At 51.6% G+C, this 15,008-nt stretch overlaps 1 protein-coding gene across 1 annotated transcript in view; it reads right to left on the bottom strand.

Moving 5' to 3' along the window:
• The window catches only part of SLX4 (SLX4 structure-specific endonuclease subunit), a 590,413-nt gene extending 586,733 nt beyond the window's left edge, over nt 1-3,680 (bottom strand). The window contains exon 1 of the mRNA XM_086941400.1: nt 3,594-3,680. The gene's annotated coding sequence lies outside the window, so the exon portion shown is untranslated. The remainder of the gene's footprint in view (nt 1-3,593) is intronic.
• Between the last annotated feature and the right edge of the window lie 11,328 nt (nt 3,681-15,008).

The raw sequence follows: 15,008 nt of genomic DNA, 5'->3' as shown, positions 1-15,008 counted from the left end.
GTACCTCCGTGGCCTGGGGTAGAGGAGGAGCGGGGACATGTAGGCGGGCCCTGTACCTCCCAGAGCTGGTGCAGAATGGAGTCAGTCGCAGCTGAGTGCACACCTCACCGGGCCTGTAGAGAGGGAGGGGACAGGCAGTCGAGGAAGGGGGACTGCCTGCGCCTCACTGGGCAGGAGAAGAGTCCGCATGCAGGCAGTGCGGTGGAGAGGTAGAGCTGGCCTGGCATGGTTCCAAAATGGCTCCATACCATGTGTGGCAATTTCAATCGGTCTTGGATTTGTTCCAGCAGCGCTTTGCGTTCTGTTTCTGAGGCGCCGTTTACCATATTAAAAGAAAATCTCCCACTTCAAGTTGCAATGTTAAGTTGCATAAAAAGCCAATGCTGGTTAAAGGTGTAAGGCGTGGCATCGAGGCACTTGTCAGCTATGCGGGGCATTGGAGGCCCGGTGTGCAGTACAGAGGTCTGATGGAGAGAGAGAGAAGCCGAGACAGAGTATGCACCTAGGGCTGTTGGCGAGGGGCCCGAGAGTACGTAGCACGGACCCTGCAGCTCGCATGCATTGACTGAGGTGGGCCAAGTACCAGATGGAGGCGCAGCCATGGCGGGGCGCCACCTCGCAGGGCTGGGCGTGAAGGGTAGGGGGCTGGAGAGAGGTGGGGCACGGAGGCATGCTACGGAGCCAGGGTCTTAAGTCAGGGTGGGGTCTCCTCTCCCACTCAGACTGTGGTGAGAGACATTCTTTTCCAATGAGAAGAAAAATAAACATTGAGAGGTTGAGTGAAAAGGAGGGAGGGCCCCGGTTTAGAAGGGAAGGGAGTGTACACCGTGTGCTCATTCCTCAGCTTAGAAACTCCGAATTCAAGCGAAGAATACATTACAATTACCTACAAACCACGAGTTTGCATTACAAAGCACAAACACCGACACACGCAACCACGGGGTTTATAGATGCCGCCGCTGAGGAGGGGTGAGGCAGGCGAAACTCGTTGACTGGGCTGATGTGTGTTTGCATCTACAAAAGACTTGAAATATATCAGTTCAGGGGACTTAGTCAGGCAGGCATGGGAGGGGAGGCAGGCAGGCATGGGAGGGGAGGAGGAGGGGGGAGGAGAGCGAAAGGATCGGAGACACGGCGGGTAAAATAAACAAAGCAAAAAAAAAAGCCGGAGGGAAGAGAGGGGAGGGGGGAGGAGAAATGCGACACGGCGGGAAGGGGAGGGGGCGGAACGGGGGCGGAGAGGGGAGAGAGAGAGTAGGCAAGGGTAAACAAACACGGACGTGCACGCGCCCGTGACTTTTAAGGTCAATGCGCATGCGCATAAGCTTAATGCGCATGCGCATTGACCTTAAAAGTCACGGGCACTGCAAGGAATCGCCACGATTCCTTGCAGTTAGATAAAGTGTGGATGAGCCCCTATAGTCTCGCTTGCTCGATGCGCATGCGCATCGACAGGCGAGACCTAAAAATGACGCATCAGAACGTGAAAATGAACTTGTTTGGTGTCCCCGCTTAAATCCAAATATCAAGGACAAAAACATGCCTCCCTTTCACCACGTCATCCTAGAGCATGGGTACTCATAGTACAGCCCGCGGGCCAGGGGCGGCCCGGCAAGCCTTCCCTGGCGGCCCACGGACCTTGCAGACATCCTACCAATGTATTTTTTTTTCTTTTAAAGATTGTCTGCTGCAGCGCGACTCTGAGAGTCTCTGCTGCTCTGTGGGGGCCAGGGTCGGGCGATTCTCACTTAGCCAGAGTGGAGCTGCAGGGGCCTAAGATGAGGTGGAATACAACAAAGCCTCATTAGCATTCAAATGGCCTTTAACGACCTGTGAAGTGCTTGGGGGCGGCTGTGTGTGTCAGGAAGCTGTCTCACCCGGGGCTGACACACAGGCAGGGTGAGGTGACAGAGGGAGGGCGAGGGACATAGACAGAGGGAGGGATGGAAAGAGAGGGAGACAGAGGGGAGAGGGAAAGGGAGGGAGAGGGACACAGAGAAAGGGAGACAGAAGGAGGGCGGCGACAGAGGGTGACGGAGGAAGTGAGGGTGACGGAGGGAGTGAGGGTGACGGAGGGAGTGAGGGTGACGGAGGGAGTGAGGGTGACGGAGTGTGTGCGAGGGAGTGTGGGCGAGGGAGTGTGGGCGGGGAGGGAGACAGAAGGAGGGAGTGAGAGAGGGAGTGAGAGAGACAGGGAGAGAGGCAGCGAGAGGGAGGGAGAGAGGGATGGAGAGAGCGAGGTAGCGAGGGATGGAGAGAGCGAGGTAGCGAGGGATGGAGAGAGCGAGGTAGCGAGGGATGGAGAGAGCGAGGTAGCGAGGGATGGAGAGAGCGAGGGAGGGAGAGAAAGAGGGAGCGAGGGAGAGGGAGATAGATGTGTGTATGCCGGGTGTGGTAGTGCAGTCGAAGAAGGCATCCGCTGCAGGGACCTGTGATCAACCTCATAGTCATAGGTTTTTTTGTTGATCTAGCCCCGCCCCCTCCCCCACTGACCCCACCCCCACCGGTGCGGCCCTCGGAAACAAACCACACTGTAAATTTGGCCCCAGAGAGAAAGTTTGTGAGTACCCATGTCCTAGAGTAATCAACACTCTTTCTGAAAATATAATGGGGCCATTCTGATGTAATCAATAGCCATCCTGAAGCTGTCATAGGATCATCCAGGAATAATCCACACTCATCCAGAAATTGTCATGGGATCATTCCAGAGTACTCCACTTTCATCCTGAAGCGGTTATAGGATCATCCTGGAATAATTGACAGTCATCCTTTAAATAGCTAGAACCCATCCTTGAGTAATTCTCACTCATCCTGAAGTTGTCAATTAGTATTCGTGGAGTTGTAAAAGGTAATCACTCCCTGCCAGTAGAAGTCTTCAGAACACCACCCTACTGTAGTTTTTGTGATGAGTCTAGGTTCGTCATCACATTTACATTTTTCGTCCTACAGGCATACTTCAGGATGGCTTGGGATGACTTCCCCAGATAATTGCAGGAATAGCCTGACTGTAATCATCAGATGAATCCAGAATGACTCCAGGATGATCTTCCTTTTCGACATGGGCTGCAAACCGGTTTCGATTCTTACTGAAGGTACTGTAGAGGAGAGCCACGGGTTCTACATCATACCCAATCATGAGGCTCAGGCTGCACCAGGGTAACTAGCAGTTACCCTGGTGCAGCCTGAACCTCATGTCTAGCATAGAATCATTATGCGAGCAACGTATGATGAGGCATCAAGTGATGGCTGAGTGTCTGTTAGGCGCCTGCTTCTACCAAGCCTTCACCAGGTTTTCCCATCATGTTCACTCAGAAATCAATTCACTTAAATAAATAGCCTCACACCCGCCCCATTTTTCTGCTCCGTCTTGAGTGTGTGTGTACATAGGTAATCGGGGGGCCGGGGTTGCACGAGTTAACTGTAAACAGTACTACAATACTATATGATGCTTGGTTGGGACTGTAGCATCTCGCAAACGATGAAACATGCTTATAAACTGCCCCAATGTTTTCACATTAACCCACTCAAACTTCCTCCAGCCCCAATGCCCTCCCTCTTCAAGGGAACACATGTTCGCTACTTACACTGAGTACACTGAGTTCAGCCGTACAGCTGCTGTTGATGTTTTAACAGATTAATTTGGCCATAACTTTAGAACTTCTGAGTCGTTATTAACCAATCTCTAGGCGGAACATATTCTATGAGTCGTCTTGGAGCGGGAGGCTCTGCAAATCTGTAAAATGACCTCGGATTGGAGAATCGGGGAGGCACCTCACCCAATCTTAGTGCTCTACACAGAATGCCAAAGTGCTATTGGCTGTGCATTCTGCACATGGCTGTCCGCTCTTTCTTGTGCTGCCTGCAGGTGTTTTGGCTTGGCTGGAGGTCTTCCTAAGATTAGTTGGTTATGGACCGGGCAGTGGCAGTTTGTTTCGTTATCCTCTGCCCTTCCTGACGGAAAGAATGTTATGGGCGGAGGCGTTATATCTTGACTCTGTCACGTCTGTTATTAATTGATAGAGAGGCCCACTTAACTTCTGCTCAAGTCGGGTGTGACAGCCATACGTGGCGTAACCGGAGCGTGGAAAGATGCGGTGACCGTTCTCTAAGATCCACGTGGGTATTCTGTTGTTTCTCGACACTGGCTAGATTCGCACCCTGCAGTGTCCATAGGACTCAAAGGGCTTCCGGCCAACCCCCGTCGTCGTGTGTCAGCCGGGTTAAGGCAGCTTCCCGGGCTGACACACAGCTTTTGAGCTTATAGCAGCCGCACCCGAGTACTTGTAAAGATGGGAATCCAGTGTAATCCAAATAAACACGAAGAGATTAAATTCACCTCAAAATAAGATGTATTCTTCTGTCTCAGCAGATCACGGGAGTACTGCTGTTCTCCACGAAGCACGACTGTTGACTGGCAATTCAACAGTTGTTAACTCCGTTGGAAAACTGCATCACGAGAGATGCATGTTCAAACATAAACTTGTTTGAAGATACACTCTCCAGTAGCATTACAACACCATAGAATGTGGAACCTTTGTTCAGCAATGAACATAGACGAAACACTATAATGAGCACTGCACATGTTACAACATAAAAGTATAACAAACCCCTTTACATCATCTCCCTGTAATGTTATTTAATAATGACATACAGCAGGTTGTTGAAGTAGAACTCTTGTTTATTTAGTACAAGATTATATATTCCAGAGGAGCGCCGGCCGGCGCTCTGCTCTGTGCAGTGATCAGCGCGCTAATGCCTGCGCGCGCACCCGGCGCCAACATGGCCGCCGTACGTCACGTCAACGTGACGTGAATAAACTAGAACGCTACATATCTCCCCCTTTTTCCAAACACAAGTTCAGTCACTTACACTTCGTTGTCTAGTTCAAAGTCTCGAAATCTGGATGGCCTTACGACTTGCCTGCCACTCCTGGTAACCTTACCAGTGTTCTCTCGAGTCCCTTGACACTGCGCTCCGGCATCTTCCATTCCTTCACTCACCACTCCGTCACTGTTCATATTTCCTCCCGACATGTCCATCTCAGCTCCTTGAGTCTCGCTCCCTTCTTCACCTTCTCGCGCCTCCGTTGTACTTGCTCCATCACCTTGCTCACTTTCGCTTGGCCTACTTTCCACATTCAAGTCATCCATGTCTTCACCTTCCGTGTCCCATCGTCCCCATCTCAATATCTTGTTGCACCGGGCCATGCGGTCCTGCGACCACACATTACCGTCGCTCAACAGAGCCGCTCGATCATATACCTCCTTGACTTGCATCGGCTTGCTATACTTGCTGTCTCCTTTCTTTTTTAGAGTGGCTAGCTTTACTCTCACCCACTCTCCCTTTTCCAGGCCAGTCTCTTTCACATTCCTCCGTTTGTTGTAGTGGTTGGTGTAGATTGTTTGTGCTCTTTCCAGGTTGGCCCTTACCACTGCAGGGGACCACTCACTGGTTACCACCTTCTCCTTCCAGATCCTGTTGTCATGCGTGAAGGGTTCGCGTCCTCTCAATATTTGAAACGGGCTGTACCCCGTGCTTGTGGGAGTTATTCTGTAGGCCCACACCATGTTCTCTATCGCTTTTTCCCAGTCCTTGTTGCTGGATATGGCCGCTTGTATGGCTCCCATCACTACTCTGTTAAATCGTTCCACTAGGCCATTTCCTGCTGGGTGGTAAATTGCTGTGTGTCTGATGGTGATGCCATTTCTTACCATGAATTGTTTCCATCTTTCCGACGTGAATTGTGGCCCGTTGTCGCTTAAGATGGACTTGGGGATTCCTTCCCTAGTGAACGTTTCAGACAAAAACTGCAAGATGTTCTCCGTTTCCATGGATTTGTTCACCTTTAGCTCTGGCCACTTGGAGTATCGGTCTATGAGGACACACACATACTTCTGCGCGCCCTGGTCATCTAGCACAGGTCCTAAGATGTCTATGGACAGCTCTTCCCACGGGTTGGAGGGATTGTTGAACTTTCCAAGAGCTGGGCGTAGTGGTTTCAATGTTTTGTCAGCACCTTGACATTGTGAACACTCCCTGACATGCCTCTCTGCTCTTATGTCCATACCTGGCCACCAGTAATTTTGTTTCGATCTGGCCTTGAGTTTTCCTATGCCCAAATGGCCTTCATGTAATAAGTCCAATAACTTGTTGACGAGGTTCCTTGGGGGAATCACCTTGTCTCCTCTGTAGATGAATATCCCCTTGTCTCCTACTGACAGTTCCTCCTTCACTTCATAATATGGCCTAAGGTTAGTCTTCACATTTCTCTTGTCTGGCCATCCTTGTATGATATGCGCCTTCACTTCCTTGATGTCGGTATCTTCTTCATATGCTTCAATCCATTCTTGTTGGCTGATTAGCCTCTCTTGGTCTTCTATGAGAGCTACCATCTCTCCTCTGTCTGCAGGGTCTTCCTCTCCCGGCTCCATGGCCGCTGCTCTACTCAAGTAGTCCGCTACTCGGTTCTTGTTCCCAGGGATGTACTCCACATCGTACCTGAATTCCAGCAATTTTAAGGACATTTTGGATATCCTGGGTGTGGCACTGGCGTGTCCGCACGATGTTAATACTTTCACCAACGGCTTGTGATCTGTCTTGAGCAGGAATCGGGTACCCCACAAGAATTGCCGGAACCTCGTCATGGCCCACACCACCGCTAGCATCTCCTTCTCGATGACACTATATTTGCTTTCGGTATCCGTCAAAGCCCTGGATGCGAAGCTGATTGTCTCCATGTCCCCTCTTCCTCGGTCTTGCATCAGTACAGCGCCCAGCCCTTTGTCGCTGGCGTCGGTGGTGAGCACCGTGGTGCCCTGTGGGTCGTACCCCTTGAGTGGTATGGCTCCTGAGACCTCCTTCTTGATGGTTTCAAACTCTGCTTGAGCTTCCGGTGTCCACTGAAACGCCGTGCTCTCTCTGGTCAGCAACCTCATGTTGTAGGTCTTTGAGGCAAAGTGTACCACAAACTTACTATAGTACTCCGCCATTCCCAAGAACGACCTGACTTCTTCCTTGTTCTTGGGGGGCGGTGCTTCAGCGATGGCCTTCACGTTTTCCGCCTTTGGTGTGACCCCTTGCTGTCCGATTTCATGGCCTAGGTATGTCACCGATTGCAGGCCCAAACGACATTTTGACCATTCTGCCGTGAGGCCCTTGACTTCCAGCGTTTGTAGCACTTTATCTAGTTTCCGATCATGATCCATCCTATCACACCCCATCACTAAGATGTCGTCCTGGAAATACTGGACGCCCTCGCAGTCTCTGAACAGCTGGTGCATCATCTTTTGAAAGACTGCAGCCGCCGAGGCCAGTCCAAACGGCATTCGACAGAACCGATAGCACCCGAACGGGGTGATGAAGGATGTGAGGCTTTTGCTGTCCGGATGCAGTGCTATTTGGTGGTAGGCTGAGGTCAAGTCAATAGTGGAGTACCACCTTACTCCTCTGGTCTTGGCCAGCATCTCTTCAATTCTGGGAAGGGGGAATTTCTCCACTACAATGTTTTTATTCAGTTCTCTTAGGTCCACACAGAGCCTGACCTTCCCGTTGGGTTTCATTACGACTACTAGGGGCGCCAGCCATTCCGCACAGGTGATTGGTTCTATTATGCCCTTCCTCTCCAATTCTTGGAGTTCCATCTGGACCGCTTCTCTCACTGCTATGGGTACGTTCCTCACCTTGTGTGCAACTGGGGTGGCTCCTTCCTTGAGCACGATCTTATGTTGGAACTTTTCCATTCTGCCCACGGTGCCTCCGAACACTTTCGGGTAGTTCTTCTTCCATCTGTTCATGTCCGGCCATTCCTCCTGTTCTGTGAGTAGAATTTGTTCCTTCCCTCCGGGGTCTAGTTTTATTCCCAGGTCTCCCTGGTCTAGCCATCCTAGGACGGAGGGTCCTTTTTCCGCGACGTATAGTTTGCACCATGCAGATCGGCCTCTGAACTCGAACAACAGGCGTCGAAATCCCAACATGGGAATGCGATCGCCATTGTAGGTGACTGGTCGAATGTCTAGTTTCTCCAATTCTGGACCCAGCTGGGGTTGGAACTCTACTTCCCATACTGCCCGTTGAATAATGGTAAATGGAGATCCGGTGTCTGCCACCACTGTGATGGTGATGCCGCCCATGGACATGTCTAGGACAGGTTTGGTCGATCTTTTCCCGTCCACACTTAGTACCTGGTCGTATATGCATAAGACGGTGACTACTTCTTCTTCTGGGACTTCCTCCAGGTCTTCATCATCTTGCTCGACATATTTCACCATTCCTTTTTGCTGTTTCTTCCGGCACACCTTCTCGTAGTGGCCTATGATGCCGCAGTGTAGGCATTTGGCTCGGAACGCCGGACATCTCCTATCATGTGCTTCATGGGACCAACTTCCACACCTGTAGCACGTTTTCTTGCTCTCAATGTTCGCCTGCTTCCCTTGCCATCTGTTGGTTCCTTTGGTCCCTGGCGTCTTGCTTCTTTGGTCTTTTGCGGTGTTCTTCTTCTTGTATTCTGTTTACCATGGTCGGGGCGGCCACTTCTTTCTTGGTTGCGTTTGCGCACCTCCGTGCGAGTTCCGCCCTCTTCACGATAACCAATACGTCTTTGAGTGTGGTGTCGCCACTCGCCCACAGCTTGTCTTGTACATTTGCGCTCGTGGTGTGCATGACGATCTGGTCTTTGATGAACTCGTCCTCCCATAGTGCGTATTTGCACGTGGCGGCCAGTTTCCTCAGGGCCGCTAGATATTCTTCGATAGTTTCTCCCGCCTTTTGTTTCCATTGCTGGAAATTGTATCTGTCCACTGAAACGCAGATGGTGGGGCGATAACGTTCATCTAGGTCTTCCACTGCATGTGCATACACGTCGTCGTCGGTATCTTCTCTTTTTTTCGGTACCAGACTCTTGTAGATTCTAAGTCCCTCTGGACCTAGATTCAGCAACAGGATACGTTTCTTTCTCTGAGGGGTGAACTTTTCTTCATTTTCATCCTCCAGGACCCCTATGAAATTGTCTATATATTCTTTCCAGTCCTCCCACTTCATCAGTGGATCTCCGGGTTTCGGCAGGAATTGCACGGGCGCAATCGCATACCCCGCCGAGGTAGTCATCTTCACTTCCTTGGTGACTGTTATGTCGGTGCTTTTGCCTGTGGGGCTGCCTGGGGTGCTGTCCTTGATCCCTGTGTGCGTGTTTCTCTAGGGACTCTTGGTGCTGGTCCCCACCTCCTCCTCTTTGGTAGCCAGCGCTGCACCCCCTAGGCGTGGTTTTATAGGAGCGTAGCGCGTGTGTCCTTGACTGTGGAGTGATTGCGCTGCCTCTCTGGCCTATACGCCGCCTCTGTGATTGGCTGTGGCACTGCCACGCTCCTCGGGTTCACTGTACCTCAGTGCGTCCTGCCTTGTCTGGATGTGCCATCTCATCGGCTGGGCTGTGCCAGGTAGACCTTCTTTGTGTCTAGGTGGGCCAGATGACCGTGTGTGAGTCCTTCTGTGCCTCGTGGCTGCCACGTGGAGTCCGATCTTCCTTCTGTGCTCCTCGTGGTAGTCTGGTTGTGCCTCCCGACCTCGTCGCCACTGTAATGTTATTTAATAATGACATACAGCAGGTTGTTGAAGTAGAACTCTTGTTTATTTAGTACAAGATTATATATTCCCGAGGAGCGCCGGCCGGCGCTCTGCTCTGTGCAGTGATCAGCGCGCTAATGCCTGCGCGCGCACCCGGCGCCAACATGGCCGCTGTACGTCACGTCAACGTGACGTGAATAAACTAGAACGCTACACTCCCTTCTCATAAAATGAAAGAAAAGTCTGAAATACAAGGTATTGTTAAGACATATAATAATCTTTGAACCTTACAGGAATAGAACAATTACGAAATGATTTATGTGACTCTGAAGTCGTACTTGAAGAAGTGACAACCGGTTGAATCACAGATGACACTTGTGAAGAAGTAGATGTGGCAATTGAAGAGGATAAATCAGGAGTAAAAGCGTTGTCGGATGAAGTACCTAGAGGAAAATATGAACCGTCATAGTCATGTGCAGTAGAACTCTTGCAAATAAGTATCCTCTTGGCTTGTTCATGTGAAATTTTAACAACAGCCCTCTTACTCCACCAACCTTTCTTTTCCAAGGAAAGTGAACCTTTTGAAGTTTTGACGATTTGAATAGGCAAGGAAAATTGAGTCCCCTTTCGTAACCTTGATGGGATTCTATTACAGGACCGGAGGCTTCAGATTATGCTTCTCAAACTTTACTGCATCAACACAGCAGCCAATGAAAATGCAACATTTTCACAATAAACAATAAAGTTACTACATTTCCCATGAACACCATGGTTATAGGCACGCCCCCACAGTCCATAAGAACCCCTTGCGTGCATTTCACATCCTCTTTCTTTGCTGCTCAAGCCAGAGTTAAGTGCACCTCCCCTTGGGTTCCCTCACTCTGCTTGTGTTTGGGGTTTTTCCCTGTGGGGTTAATTTGCTGATTACTGTGCCGATTAAGGGCAGTTGGTAACCTTGTGCGGATCGCTCCGCGTGCTCAGTAGATTATTCTTGTTTCAATGTTTATTTAATGCGCTTTGTAGTAGGTTTTCAGCGAGCGCTGCAGCACTTAGCTCTGACCTCTTGTGAACCACGTTGATGAGCCGGTGATCGGGGTTTTTTTCTCCCGCTAGACCACGCGCTTCAGGAGCGCCAATAGAAACGGTCTCTGACCGGCAGGGGGGCCGCCGCGCACCTCACAGAGCCCGGTACCGGCAGCCTAGAGGCGCGCAGAGGCTTCCCTAATCAGCCCTGACGCTCAGGCCGGGTGGCTCTCGGCCGACGCGCGCGCCCCAGGCGCTTACCAATTTGGGCTGTTTTTCAGTAGAATTGGTAGCGTTTGGGCGGCGCGCCTCGCTCCGACTCCTCGGCTTCCTGGAACGCGTTTTTCCGCGCGTTCTACACACCGGCAGGACCCCCTGTGAGATCGCCAGCGTAGTAGACCAGCTGGTTGTAAAAAATCATTGGCCCAGAGTGCGCACACGCTCCAGGGACATAAAGGGCCAAGGTCTCTGACCTCTCTGATTACAGCATTGCTGAGGGGGTTTGGGAAACGTTGCCTCCACTTGTTTATCTGTGTGCTTGGGCTGACCCCCCCCCCCCCAATACCCCCATTACACCCAGGGTGTTTTTGATTTATCTGCAGTGTGTGTGCCTTCACCATGGAAGGTTGGGTGAAGTATCCAGATGAGGAATACAATGATGGGGAAGAAATTATGGATGGACAGCAGGAGGCTGTCCTTGAAGATAATATTGTGGAAGCCTTGGATGCCTCGGTCCAAGCTTCAGTGGCTAAAGCTATGGAGACGAAAGTCCCGCAGACAGTGCAACAGGCACTTGCAGTGGCTCTGCGTCCTATTCGCAAACAACTGGAGGGTTTTGCCAAAGGTCACGGTTATGAAGGGAAGAAGAAACAGAAGCAGGCAGCCACTTCTTCCGCGACAGGCTCGGCAGACAACACTCAATGGCCGCACGCTCACTCATTGGCCGCTCTGCCACCCATGGGATCATATGACGCCCAATATGTGGGTGGGAAGGCCAAGGCTAAACGACCCATCCCTGTAGATACTGACACTACCACCACTAATACAGACACGGGTACCGATACTGATACCTCGGAGGAACACCCTCCTCCTCCTAAGAAGGCAAGAGTAGATCCAAAGCCGGCAGAGGACAGGATCGAGACCTTCAGCTTTGATCCTTCTGAGATAGTCCACCCGCGGTCTTCGGACTGGATCCCGCCGTCGGCGGTCTCTGTATTTACACGAGAACCTCCGGAAGGGTTTCGGTAGGGAGGTTCGCAATCGCTTGCGGTCAGAATGCCCGCGCCCTGAAATTCCGGACGGCGTTGCGGACACTCCGGAAATTGACGCAAGCATGCTTACTTTCTTGAGGAAGTTCTCTAAGGATCCCAAGAGAGGATTAGACAGGGCTTGGAGGGGCTGCCAAGACAAGATGTTAGACGTCGTGGGGCGAAAATATTGGAAATGGCCCTGAAGGCCAAAGAAGGACAGGAGGCGGTGGACCCGGATATCTTGGCGGGCTGGGCTCAGCGTGCCATTTGCCTAGTGGGCAACGCCAACTGCGCTATCTCGTCAGAGAGGCGCAAATCCCTGCTACTTCGTATGGACAGCAACCTAACAGAGCTTGCGGAGGCGGAACCGGGACCTCTGGCCGGAGGTTTTCTATTCGGTGATAGGTTTGTTAAAGATGTCACAAAGTACGTCGGTACTTTTACCGCCCTCGACAAGGCTCAGAGCGGGATAAAACGAGCCCTTACACAAGGGGTTTTCACCAGGGCCGGACGAGGCGGGGGTCGCTCGTCAGGCCGAGGATACCAGCAAGGCTCCCAACGTGGAGATTTTGGCCGCGGTCGTGGGGAGTGGGACTCCACCCGCGGTGGCACCTTCTACCCGTCCAAGAGGAGATTCAACCGAGGACGTTTCCAGTCGGGAAACAATAGAGCGTCCTTCAAAACGCATCAAAATTCCGGTGAGTGTCACAGATGTTTCCCTTCTTCCATTGGGGGGGCGCACGCAGCATTGCATGGCGCAGTGGCGAGCTTTGACGCAGGATGCGTGGGTGCTACAGACCATTCAGGGGTTTCATCTGGAGTTCTACTCCCGTCCAGCGCAGGCGTTTCCCCCTCCACCTCTCCATTTTTCCCTACAAGATCGCAGTTTCATAGGCGAAGAGGTGGAAGATTTACTGAGGAAAGGGGCGATCTCTCGATGCATGGGAGGTCATCGAGCTTTCCTCAGCAACGTCTTCCTTGTCCAGAAGAAAGGGGGCGGCAACAGGTTGGTGCTCAACCTCAGGGACTTCAACCAATACTTGACATACAACCATTTCAAAATGGAGGGTATTCATCTCCTAGCAGACCTTCTACAAGAAGGGGATTGGTTCGTACGCCTAGATCTCAAGGATGCATATCTGTCTATACCGATTTTTCCTCCTCATCGCAGGTTTCTACAATTCATGTGGGACAACCACTGCTACGAATACTTGGCCCTTCCCTTCGGTCTATCCTCTGCTCCATGGTGCTTCACAAAGGTGATGAAGCCTGTGGTAGCATTCCTCAGGGAAAGAGGAGTACGACTGATCATCTATCTAGACGATATCCTGCTTATGGAGCGGAATCAAGTCGGTCTTCTGCGACATCTGACCATGACTACATCCTTGCTCCAAAGCTTGGGATTTGTAATAAATTCGAAAAAATCAGTGATGATTCCGACGCAGGCGATAGACTTCTTGGGGTTCATGATCAACTCCCAGACCGCACACCTGTGTCTTCCTCAGGCAAAGCTGCGGGACTTGAAATCAGAGATAAAGAAGTTGTTAGACAAGCAAGTGGTAACTCTCAGGACGCTGGCCAGAGTTGTGGGTATACTGACATCGTCCATTCAGGCCATTTTTCCGGGGCCGCTGCATTACAGGGCTCTCCAACGCCTCAAATTCCAGCACCTACAAAGAGGCCTCTCGTACACCGACTCGGTTCCCCTATCGGAGGAGGTGCGGACAGAGCTGCAGTGGTGGCTCAGCCACGTGGATGCCTGGAACGGCAGGGCGATCTTCGGATCCCAGCCGGAGGTAGTGATCGAGTCCGACGCCAGCAGGTGGGGCTGGGGCGCGCGCTGTGGAGAAGTTTCTACAGGCGGCAGATGGTCGGCACAAGAACTAGAGTTGCACATAAACTGTTAGGAGCTGTTGGCGGGGTCGTTTGCGATTCGCACGTTATCCCCGAGGCAGACATCTTGTTGCATCCTCCTCCGCTTGGACAACGTGTCAGCGGTGAGGTATATCAACAAGTTGGGCGGCACGAGGTCGTCCATGCTGGTTCAGATAGCCAAGGATTTTTGGCACTACTGTCTTCAAAATCAGATTTCGGTTGTAGCGGAATACATTCCGGGTCAGGCCAATCAGGTAGCGGATTGGAATTCCAGACACTTGAGGGACTACAGCGATTGGAAGCTGCTCCCTCGTGTCTTTCAGTGGCTTCAGGCGACGTGGGGATCGTTTCAGACGGACCTGTTTGCCTCCAGGCTAACGTTTCAAATTTGCCGGTTCTTCAGCTGGAGACCGGACCCGTTGGCGACGGCTACGGATGCCTTTCTTCAGGATTGGTCCCAGGGGATTCAATATGCCTTTCCCCCCTTCCTCTTGATTCCCAGGGTGATGACACAAGTGATCAGGCAGAAGGCGGAAATAGTCATGGTGACTCCGTGGTGGACGTCACAAGCTTGGTTTCCCAAGCTCCTGCAGTGGAGCTGCGACCGCCCGCGGATGCTTCCGGATTCGAGATGGTTGTTGCAGGGCCCTCAACAGGAGCAACACCCGTTGCTGGTGGAGGGCAGGCTAATCGCTGATGGCATGGAGGCTTTCAGGGAACAGTGGCAGTTGCCGGGAATTTCGAGCGAAACTGCCGAGTTCATCAGACGGGCATGGGCGCCTTCCACCAGAAAGCGTTATTCCTCAGCCTGGAAGAGCTGGGTGGATTGGTGCGTGGGACGACACCTGGATCCCGTGGGGGCAGAGTTGTCCCAAGTTTTGAATTTTCTGACGGAAAAGGCCGGGAACGGCCTTGCGTATCGTTCAGTGAATAATTTCCGTTCGGCAATTTCGGCGGGGCATACTCAGATAGACGGGAAACCGGTGGGTATGCAAACTGTTAAAGGGCATCAGAGTTGCCAACCCACCCAAACCCAAGTATACCGGGTTGTGGGATGTATCTTTAGTACTAACCTTGTTCGACAGCTGGCCGGTCAATGCTCTTCTGTCCAGGAAGCAGTTGTCGGCGAAATTGGCTATGTTGCTGTGTTTATCATCTTGCAGACGGTCTTCAGATGTGAGAGCGCTCGACGTTACAGGTAGAGTGTTTTCCCCGGAAGGGGTTTCTTTTCATATTACAGGTCGCACTAAGACTTTATCGAGACACATTTCATACAATGCTTTTCCTACAAATGAAAAATTA

This window comes from Lissotriton vulgaris, chromosome 10 (assembly GCF_964263255.1).
Source record: "Lissotriton vulgaris chromosome 10, aLisVul1.2, whole genome shotgun sequence".
Taxonomy (NCBI): Eukaryota; Metazoa; Chordata; class Amphibia; order Caudata; family Salamandridae; genus Lissotriton; species Lissotriton vulgaris.
Note: the sequence above shows the minus strand (reverse complement) of the source record. Positions and strands in the feature narration are given on the sequence as shown.